Raw genomic sequence first — 11103 nt, forward strand, 5'->3', positions numbered from 1 at the left:
CCCCCCCCCCCCCCCCCCCCCCCCCCCCCCCCCGCCCCACCCCCCCCCCCCCCCCCCCCACCCCCCCCCCCCCCCCCCCCCCCCCCCCCCCCCCCCCCCCCCCCCCCCCCCCCCCCCCCCAGACAGACAAAACAACTGTGAAAATAAGACACCTGAGAAAATAAAAATCATCAAGAATAAAGCATAAATCAGGATACTCCCTAAAACCACTTGCTTCAAGCCAGTTCTCAAATGCCACTCATAAAATGCTCACATAAAAAAAAGTATTTTCAAGTTTTAAAAAATACACTTTAGGGGCATCTGGTGGCTCAGTAGGTTAAGTGTCTGACTTGGCTTTTGGCTCAGGTCATGATCTCAGGGTCATGAGATCGAGCCCTGTGACAGGCTCCACACTGGGCATGGAGCCTGCTTAAGACTCTCTCTCTTCCTTTCCCTCTCCCTCACTCTGCTCTCTCTCTTAAAAAAATATATATAAATAAATACACTTTGAATGCAATCAGAAATGACCAATCTGCTTAGTGTGTGCCCACTTGAGCTCTAACAAAACTGGACATACTAAACTTGAAGCTCAACTGCCATGCTGAATAACTAAAAAAGGTTTAAACTGGTCCTAAGAATTGCCACCAAAGATTTTAATTAAATCAAATTCAATTAATTTAAGTATCTGGTAGCATCTTGTGTTGACATCTGCCTTGACAATTTCAGAATGAATTTATATTCAATGGTTTTTGTGTGTTTGATTTTGACTTCCAGGATAAAAACTATTTACCTTTCAGGGGAATTTCCCACTAAAACACCAAAAATTGTATCCAAAGTACAACTGAAAAAAAAAACACCTTGGATCAACTGCACTCTTTACCTTAAACTCACTTAAATTACCTTGGGGGAAAGGGGTGGTGGGAGAAGTACAAATGCATTTATACACAACTAAAAAACTGTTAAATTTGCTTCAAAAAAAACATATCTAGACAGGAAACAATGGTCTCTTCTTTGCTAACAGATCTCAAGTAGTATTTTAAAAGCATCATACTACTTTTCAGTCATACTACAACCTTTGATATCTTGCATTACTTAATAGGAGAGTAAAGCACCTCTTTTTAAATTGTCATTCCTAATTATTTATTCCCATATCCAATAAAGAATGAAAGCAAATACAACAACTTCAAAGGAGTATTTTCTAAGCATGTTCATATTGCACAGATGAATTTTCCGTCATACGTTTGCTCTCGGTGTATAAACCACCTATCCCAATCATGGTTTGAGGTAACACAATTTTATATCTGTAGATAAATTTTTTTAATCTGCTATCTTTTACCTATGTAGTTTTGTTTCACATACAGTAGTTATAGAGCACAATTCAAAATATAATGCTAATAATTATCCTGTCCTCCTTTAGAACATGTAGGCAAGTCTGAAAAACATCAGAGCTCTACATATGTATATAAATAAAAGGCCTGAAAAAGTATGCCTCTAAGAACCATAGTAGCATATGAAAAATATACAGTTGTTACACAAGAATTCAGCACAATTTAAGGAACTAAAAACCAGGGAGAAGGCAAGAGCAAAAGATATTAAAGAAAAATTAAGAGTTACAATTTTCTAGTACAAAATTTAAGGAAGACTACCTTAGCAGATCAGAATAACAACATTTCTACAGTAACTCACTGAATTCAGAAGCAAATTTTGATAAAGCCCATTCCCCTTTTATTTTAAAGCAGATGAATTCTAGAACTTTTACTGTTTTAAAATTTTAAAATCCATTTAACTTCATTTTCCCTTTTAACACACTATTTTCTATGAGCCTTTGATCTTGCCAATAAGGTTTTGCCAACTAGAATATTCTTCAGAGTAATCCCTGCAGATGAACTGTGCTCTACTATAGTTCAAGAGGGTAAATCTAGGGACACTTAGACAACCAAAATAAGTGTTTATGGTAACAGGGGCCTATTCTTATTCTACAGAGTCCAAAAGCACCATCATTAGCCATATATCTGAGGTTTAGTAGTAAACTCTTAGCAATCCTTACCAAGGCCTTCATTTTCAACTCTCCAAGTTTGAGAAAAAGTTAAATGCATTAAATTTCTCCCTTAAAAAAAATCACCAAAGCAAGGACGCCTGGGTGGCTCAGTTGGTTAAGTGTCTGCCTTCAGCTCAGGTCATGATCCCAGGGTTCTGGGACTGAGTCCCACATTGGGCTCCTTGCTCAGCGGGAAGCCTGCTTCTCCCTCTGCCTGCCGCTCCCCCTGCTTGTGCTCGCTCGCTCTCTCTGGCAAATAAATAAATAATACCTTTTAAAAAAAAATCACTAAAGCATAACCTATATATTTAAGTTATGCTATCAATTACTTAATGATTCTATAAGTATGGGTGTAATATACAAAATATAAAGCTAACCAATGAAAGAGAAAATATCACCTTGAACAATAAATGCTACAACAAAGATAATCTTTAACTTTTGAAAATATTCAGCAGATGTCTCCAAGTATGGTGCCTTTACTTGGGCAGTGGTATTAATCAAAATGGCAAAACAGAAAGAGGTACACAAGTTCAAGAGAAAAACTTGAATGGCACAACCAACTTCTCCAACCTACCATGCACATGCTAGTGTCGTAATTCCTTGCCTTTGCCTGCTTTCAAAATACCTGTATTTTGTATCATTTCTTTAGTATCCTTTCTTTATCATTTCTTTAAACTCCTCCACCACTGCACCGGACTGCCCTCTCCACCTCTCCACTTGTCTTTCAGACACTGCTCAAGTGTCATTTTCCTTAGGAAGTTTTCCCTGATGCCTCTTCTCTGTGCTTCCAACGCAGCCTGAATAAGCTGCAATGACAGCACTAATCACGCTATAACAATATTTAATTGTCTGATGCCCCTAGTCTCTGAAGTCTAATCACATTTCTGTAAGTTTAGTATTCAATATCTGAGAAATAGTACTTAAACATTCCGTTTGAATATGTTCTGATGAACCAGTTGTAAAAAGAATGTGAGATGCTTACAGAACATCTAGATGGTGATAAATAGAAACATGGGTTTAAAGTGAGGAAGGAAGATGGCTCATGCTATAGATATGATAATTTTATCCTAAATTTAGGATTGTTGCTTTGGCAGGTTAAAACAAAATTCATCAACTAGTTTATGGATACACTACTGAGAAATACAAAATTTTCATGTTGTGGGTAGCTCAGTAGGTTAAGTGTCCGACTGTTGATTTCAGCTCAGGTCATGATCTCAGGGTCATGAGATGGCATCCGGCTCCATGCTAGGCATGGAACCTGCTTAAGATTCTCTCTCTGGGGCGCCTGGGTGGCTCAGATGGTTAAGCATCTGCCTTCGGCTCAGGTCATGATCTCAGGGTCCTGGGATCGAGTCCCGCATCGGGCTCCCTGCTCCTTGGGAGCCTGCTTCTCCCTCTGCCTCTCTCTCTCTCTGTCTCTCATGAATAAATACATAAAAATTAAAGAAAAAAAAAAAAAGATTCTCTCTCTCTGTCTCTCTCTGCTCCTCCCCCCATAAGTAAGTGAATAATATAATAAAATTTCCTTCATGTTGCTCAAGCCAAAGAGTACTTTTTAGTTGCCAACTTAATTGAGTTCTCAGCTTCATTCAACATAGTTGACATAGTTGATTACCCACTCCTTTTTCAAATAGTCTATTGCCTTGGCTTCAGTGATGTCAAGGAAAATTTCTTCCCAACTCTGGCTACACCTTCTCAGTCTCCTTTGCTACATTTCTTTTTCCCAATGTTTAAATGTTGAAAATTCATAGGGAATTATTATATCCCTTTACCCTCTCTCTCTGGGCAATCCCATCCGCCACCTCCCACACTAAGATTTCAACTGTAAGCTATATACTGAGGATTCCCACCTGAATTATGATCAATACTCTCTTCACTTCCCAGAAACTAACAAACAAAAAACTGCTCCTCTTCCCAGTATTCCCTATGTTAGGCACAAGAACCACCAATCCTGGGAACCTGCCTTTTCCTCTCTCTAGACCCCCTACTCTAACTCATCACCAAATCCTATCAATTTAACTTCCCCCCAATCCAGCTACTTTCTATTGCTGCCATCCTGGACCAAGATTCCATCATCTCTTGCCTAAACTACTATAACAGCTGAACTCAATTCTACTCAAAGGTGTGGTCTGTAGACCAACAGTCATCCATGCACTACTGTTACTGGTCTGAGACGAGGTAAATACAGAAACTGAAAGCAGTATTTAGAAATTTTTATAGCAATCTGACAACTGCCACAACATCCATTTTATTCTGTGTCACTAAAGTACCAGTACAGATTAGAAACCAAACCAAACGAAACAAACCAAAACAGGTCCTTCTCCACGGATAAGTTTGAGAAGCACTTGCCTAACTGGTCTCCCTGCATTTACACTTGCCTTTCTCCAGTGTATCCTCTGCAGAGCAGTCAAGTGATATTTTTAAAGTAAAAATTTAAGTAACTTATTCCGCTTTTTAACATTATCCAGTGGCTTCCCATTGCCAGGATTTAAGTACAAAATGCTTAGCAATGATTGACCATTGTGATCTGCCCTGGTCTCATTTTGCATCAACCAGCTTCATGTGCTAAGGTCCAGCCTCTACAGGACTTCTCAGTTCTAGAAAGCTGAAACTGCCAACATCACTTGGGTAACTTCAGTTAATCCTTCAGATTTAGCCTAAAAGTCATTTCTTCAGAGAAGCATTCCCTGTTACATTAGTGGACTTTCACTGCTTAAAATAACTTTCCTTTGTGGCAGTAATCATAATTGTAACTATTATTTTTGTAATTAGCTGTTTAGTTTCTTTATTCCAATAGCTTTTGCCTCCATGAATACAAGTAATTCCTTACATAACATACAACACCAGAGCCTAGCACAGTGCCTGCCACATATCAGTTGTTCAATAAACTTTTGGTAAGTGAATAAATCTATGTCAGGAAACATAATGGTTAGCAGGACCACAAAAAATGTGTCTTCAATATCTAGTCATGTATAAGATTTGGGATAAGTCTGTGTACCCCATGCTTTACAAAAGTTACATCTCCTTTACTTCCCTCAACAACCTAAAAAGACAGGGAAACCTCACTGTCAAAATTATTATTTTTTCCTTCCCCAGAAAGGTGAAGAACTTTGTCTAAAGTAACCAACAAGGAACTGGAAGATTTGAGAAGCAACCAAAGGTAACAGACTACAACAATATCATCTGGTTCCACTGCTTACAAAGCTGTGTGGTTTTGTGGAAGTTAAGTAATTTCTTAGTTTCCTTATCTGTGAAACAGAGATGCAATAAAGCCTTCTTCAAGGGATTGTTATGAGGATTAAACAAGATATTAAATTATTTGAAACAGTGCCTGGCACAGTGTTTTATAAGTGTTAGTGGTTATCATTATCTTTAATATTACCAGTACTCTCTTATAAAGTAATTTTATCTGCCTACTTGCTTATTGTCTGTCAGTGCCACATTAAAATAAATTACAAAAAAGCAGAGTCCATACTATTCTTCTCTGATGGAACTTAGCCAGGGTTCTATGAGAATTAAGCCCTATAGAAACTTAGTTAGGTGATTATTTCCTCAGTTCTCTCTCCCAAGGTACCTAGCCAGTACCATTTTAGGAGGAGAGGAGTTAATTCATTACATACCTTGGATGCCTTAGAGCATTAGGGCTTGATAGTCACTAGAACTCTTGGTTCAGAAGGGCTGCTCTTGTGTATCGTCAATGCCTGGCATGAAGTAAGTGCTCATTAAATATTTCTAGAAAGAACGAATAGGTACAAAACCAAAGCAAGAGTGCTTAGCACAGAGTAAATGCTAAGTGTCCATTTCATTCCAGCCCTTCCAAGTTCCTATAAACTTCCAAAGTCTTATTCTAGGGGAGTCATTTTTCTTGAACCAGGGCTTCTGTTATTCAAAGCCAAAAATGCAGAATACAGACAGCAGGAAAACCAAGAGACAAAAAAAACAGTGCTGGCAGAAACTATGTGAAAGACAGGTAGAATCTGGATATGTGGGGAAAAGAGCAGAGGTTATTTTAGGCCAGAGAACAGCATGGGCAAAGTCACTGTCATTCAAAGTTTGGAGTACATTCCACTGGTGACATAAAATATGATTTTTTTGTTTTTGTTTTTCCTTTAAAGCTATACATGGGCAAACATCTTTATTTTGACAGTACATATGTCACTATTTTATAACAATACTAAACTATACCTATTCGGATTGTAACTGAGTTGTTATAAAAAAATGTATCAAGAAAATAATAGTGCACAGGAGGTAAGCAAATATGACAAAAATTGTCAAGGTTGTATTTATTTTTTTTTTTAAAGATTTTATTTATTTATTTGAGAGAGAGAATGAGAGACAGAGAGCACGAGAGGGAAGAGGGTCAGAGGGAGAAGCAGACCCCTCGCTGAGCAGGGAGCCCGATGTGGGACTCGATCCTGGGACTCCAGGATCATGACCTGAGCAGAAAGCAGTCGCTTAACCAACTGAGCCACCCAGGCGCCCTGTCAGGGTTTTAAAGAGTGAGTAAAATTTGGGAAACATCAAGGCATGACCGTGTTAATAAACATGTTAAGAGAGAAAAGCCACTAGTCTTCTGAATGAAGCCAAGCTCTTCAATACCAATTCAACATAAAGGACTGATAGGTGTGAACAGTTTTCAGTATTTAATTTGCAGTATACTAAAATTCTTATCAGTAAAACCCTCATTTTCCACTATGATAAATTTGCTACATATTTCAATTTCATTTACTCTCAAAACAAATAGAACATTTTAAAAACACCGAAGCTGGGACTGACCTGCATGTAGCCTAGTAACTTACCCTTAAAGAGGGAGCTAAAACTCTGTACTTTTCACACCAGAAGGAATTAATTTATACAGTAACAAAATAGAAATAATAACTACATCAAAAAAGATGTTAAATGAAAAAGAGCAAAAAGCAGCCTTCTATTGCCACCTTCCTTCCTCAAAATCAACCTACCAATAGTCAAAAGAACTCAAGCTAAGAAGATGATGATAAAGAACATTTACTGAACGCTTACCAGGTGCCAAGAACTGATGTATTTTACCTGCAATAAGTTATGCAATTATCACCACCATCTTACCAAGAATACAACTATCCCCATTTTAGAGTTGTAAGAATACTGAGGCAGAGATTAAATAACTTGCCCAAGGCCAGAGCTGGGTAGATGGCAAAGCAGGGCTTTAGATCCTGGCAGTTCAGCTACATCTGGGCTCTTAACCACTAGGCACCATTTCTCCCAAGAATAACAGGATGATAATTTCAAATATTCCAGCTTTCCCATTACGGCAGCAGAGATGTAATTTTCCAAGGTATAAACCTGTTATTACTTAAATTTCCTGTCTAAGAAACAGTGGATTCAGCTGCAAGGAAAAACTGGGAAGACAAGTATTAAAATGGAACAATCTAGGCCCAAGATTATTCAAGTATAGACAAAGCATCAAAAGCCTCAAAAGTCTGGCTGAATGACACAATTCACCAAGAGGCCAGAAGTTAGGATAAGCAAAAGGTAAATCTTATTTCTACTGGATCTCCTGCTCTGAGGAAGAAAACTAGACCATCCTCTCCCCTTTATTTAGTACACATAGACTCGAAAGGAAGAGGAGTTAGAAGAAAGGATAGCACAAGGAAATCAAAGGGGAAAGTGAACATCTGGACCCTGCACCGCAGAGCCAGTTTGATGTTACCTGGTGAACGTGACAGAGAATTTGTGAGAGGGCAATACGTGCTTGAAGGTAGGGAGGTAGGTTGAGGGCATGAACACCGCAGTGAACACTGAGTGGTCTGGCTGGAGAGCAGAGAATTCACCTTAAAATGCGCTTATAGGCATAACTTCACACATACATATGGTTGGGATGAGAGATATGGATGGGGACGCTGCGGGGCAGGGAGAAGAAGGGGCTTCCCTCTTTGAGCAGTACTCCGGGAGGGAAAGAAAACAGACCAGGTATAAAGGGGCGGCGTGGAGATATACAGGTATAAAGGAGGGAGACGGGAGAAGGAAAAGGGGCGAGGCTTGTGGAGGAAAGTCTGGGGGATCCTGGTAGGCGGAGGCTGGGAAATCGATAAGGGGGGGCATCACCAGGGACAAGCCGAGACTGACGAGGGGAAGACGGGCCGGGGGCGGGGGGGGGGGTGCTGAGAGGCGGGGGCGGAAGGCAACCCTGAGAAAGGGAACACACGCCGCAGGAGCAGGGGTCCCGAGCCAGGAGGAATGGGGGCGCAGCGTGTGAGGACGAGGCCGCCCCGCTCCAGCGCAGGCGAGTTGGAAGGGCTGGGGGTTGGAGGAGCAAGCGACCAAGGTGCGGAAGGGACCTCGGAGCGGGAGGGGCACCTACCCGGACGTGCGGGGCGGCGGCGGGCAGTCCCGGCAGCGGCTCCTCTCCCGCTGAGGCGGCGGCTGCGGCGGCCGCGGCGGCGGAGGTGATGGCGGCGAGTCCCTGTGGCGGCCGCCTCCACCGAGCCGCATCCCTCCTCCCCGGCCCGCCCTCCTTCCTATCTCCCGCTCCTAAACTTCTTCCCCGGGATAAACAAACCCGCCGCCACGGGCGGCCGCCTCCGCTGCTCCCGCCCCCGCGCCGGCCCCCTCCCGGCCCCCTCCCGGCCCCGGGCCCGTCCGGGCTCCGGCTTCCGAGTTGCGACTCCAGCCCCAGCCCCAGCCAGCGAAGGCGCGTGCGCGCGGCGGCGGCGTGGGCTCGCAAGGTTCTTCCTCCCTCCCTCCCGCGCCGGGCACTTCCGGGCCGCCCTGGATCCGCCGCCGGGTTTTGGAAGCCGCCACCGCCGCTTGTGCCAGGCAATGGGCTCTCGGCCGGGCGCGTCCGCAGCACTCGCGACTGTGGAGAGGACGAGGAGTTCCCTCGTCTTGAGGGACCTCCCTTCGACCCAGCATAAAACTTTCCTTGCCTAAAACGCCCGCTGATAACGCCTCTTAAATCGATAGACGTAGGGTGCGAAAGGCGGCAACCGTTTCTCGGTATGATTTCCTTGGGGCTGTACCAGACTAGAAAGCCAAGGTGCAACTTTTACCGAGCCCCTGTTCCGAGCTCATAACTCTGTGAAGTGCTAAAACAAAAACAAATATACAGTCTCCAGGTGAGAAATAAAAGACAACTCCGGGTAGGCAAATGAAGTGCCACAGTGGAACGGTTTTCGGTTGGAGGAGAAGAGCCTCAAATGGAAGTCTCAGGCCTAGGAAGGAAGGGGTTTGCCTAAAGGCGGCTGAGGTTGCTTGCAAAGCACGGAAGAACAGGTGGCATCCCATGACTAAAGGTCGGTAAATAATGCTATATCTAAGCCAAGGTCTGAAGACATGAGACTTCCTCATGGAGTTTAAAGAAAGGTGACAACGAACAGAACACTTCTCAGCACTCGTGAGAAAAACTTGCTCTAGCTGGCAAGAATATACTCATTTAAAGAGTTTTGAGGGACAGTACAGGCACGAATATCATTTAAAGACCCTCCCCCAGTTCCTTTCACTTTTTTTAAACTGCGCATCAGTCAACTGTTTACCTGCCTCCCCAAGAAAAGGAGAGGTGGAAGAAAAACATTTATTATTTTACTATGTGTTGAGCACTGTAAGCACAGACTTGCATGATCTTTTTAAATCCTCTCAGCAACTTTACAGTTTCGTGGTAGAAATGATTACCATCTTACAGATAAAGCAACTGAGGATCAGAAATAATAAGTAACTCATTCAAGGGTGAATGGAGTTTGAATACCGGGAAAGCAGATCTCCCTCACTTCAAATTAATACTACTTTGTGTTATTCACGTATTTAACACACAAAACATGCGAGGGATACAACCAGCGCCAAAGAGTATCAGGAAAAAAGGTAAGATCAGCATAACCATAAAGTTCAAAACTGCCTTAACCAAGGGTTAAAAGCAAAAGTGGAAGTGAGCATTAATGTGCTAGGGACTGGGGGTGGGGGTGGGGGAGCAAATGTTAATGCAAAATTTTGTGTTCTCCAAACCTAAAGAACAATTAAAACTATTTGCTGTACTCATTGTAGATCTGTGTTAACTTTGATATGTGACAGAAACAGTGAAAATTGTGTATAATTTCTGCCCAGGCCTTTTAGCTCTTTCAGCCCCTTAAATTATATCACACCCTCTGTTCCACTGATTAGTCATTGTTAGGCACAGATACAGGTAATACGCTCAAGCAATCATTATAATGAATCCTCAAAGTAAATTTTCAATTGGGAATTAAGGAATGAGTGGTACTTGGGTGACCTTTGACACTTGACTGGATTCTAGTTGGGGGTGGTTCCACCGCAAGAATGTCAAATAGCTCCTCAGGGTATTCTCATAGAGTCCCTTCCCTAGGCTTGATCTCTGCAGTGTTAGGACATACCATTCTTTTCCTTGGTGACTTTATCCACTGATAAAGTAATAGTAAAGAATAAGAGTAAATATGGCTTATAACTAATGCTAGTAAGACTCTGATGGTTTGGCAAAGTAGAAGATGACTCAGTGGTCAATAAGCTTGGATTAAAGCTTCGTGCTATACCAATACCCTAAAGAACTACCTTTGTTGATTTGATTTCGAACTTACTGGATATCTATTGGAAAACTAAACTATTATAGGCTATAGTTTATTACTGCCATAAGTGATTTTTATAAATATATAAATAAGTAACAGCTTTATCACTGGTATTGTGCACAGTATGCTTCCACCAGTCATTTATCAGGTTTGCATTGCTCAAGTTCCAACTTCCTTAGACACCAAGAAATTTTTGATACTCATTTTTCTGTCCAATGCCAGTTTTCTGTAGAAAACCATTTACACTCCTCAATGGATGACTTGGAAGTTCTATTTATTGTAATTAATAGGTTGGCGGTAAAGATCAGAAGAGCCATTCTCTGAGTGTCATGAGCACAGATGAGGACTAGACTTTGAATCTTGATCTAACTCTATGAGGCTCATCTGAAGAGCCAATCAAGCGTCCCACTGTGATATTTTAGTGACTGCAGCATTTTATTTCTCTTTTCTAATTTTCTAAATTAACATCACAGATGCTCCCATTTCATGACTGGGTACACACAATAGACTCACCACTGCCTTCCACTCCACCACCTGTTTTGT

At 41.9% G+C, this 11103-nt stretch overlaps 1 protein-coding gene across 2 annotated transcripts in view; it reads right to left on the bottom strand.

Moving 5' to 3' along the window:
- Positions 1 to 8658, bottom strand: part of SPOPL (speckle type BTB/POZ protein like) — a 63730-nt gene extending 55072 nt beyond the window's left edge. The window contains exon 1 of one of the 2 annotated variants that reach the window (XM_081814536.1): positions 8355 to 8658. The gene's annotated coding sequence lies outside the window, so the exon portion shown is untranslated. The remainder of the gene's footprint in view (positions 1 to 8354) is intronic. The other variant, XM_081814535.1, reaches the window with a different exon arrangement.
- Between the last annotated feature and the right edge of the window lie 2445 nt (positions 8659 to 11103).

Source organism: Leptonychotes weddellii, chromosome 3, assembly GCF_054177405.1.
Source record: "Leptonychotes weddellii isolate Sample4059 chromosome 3, ASM5417740v2, whole genome shotgun sequence".
NCBI lineage: Eukaryota > Metazoa > Chordata > Mammalia > Carnivora > Phocidae > Leptonychotes > Leptonychotes weddellii.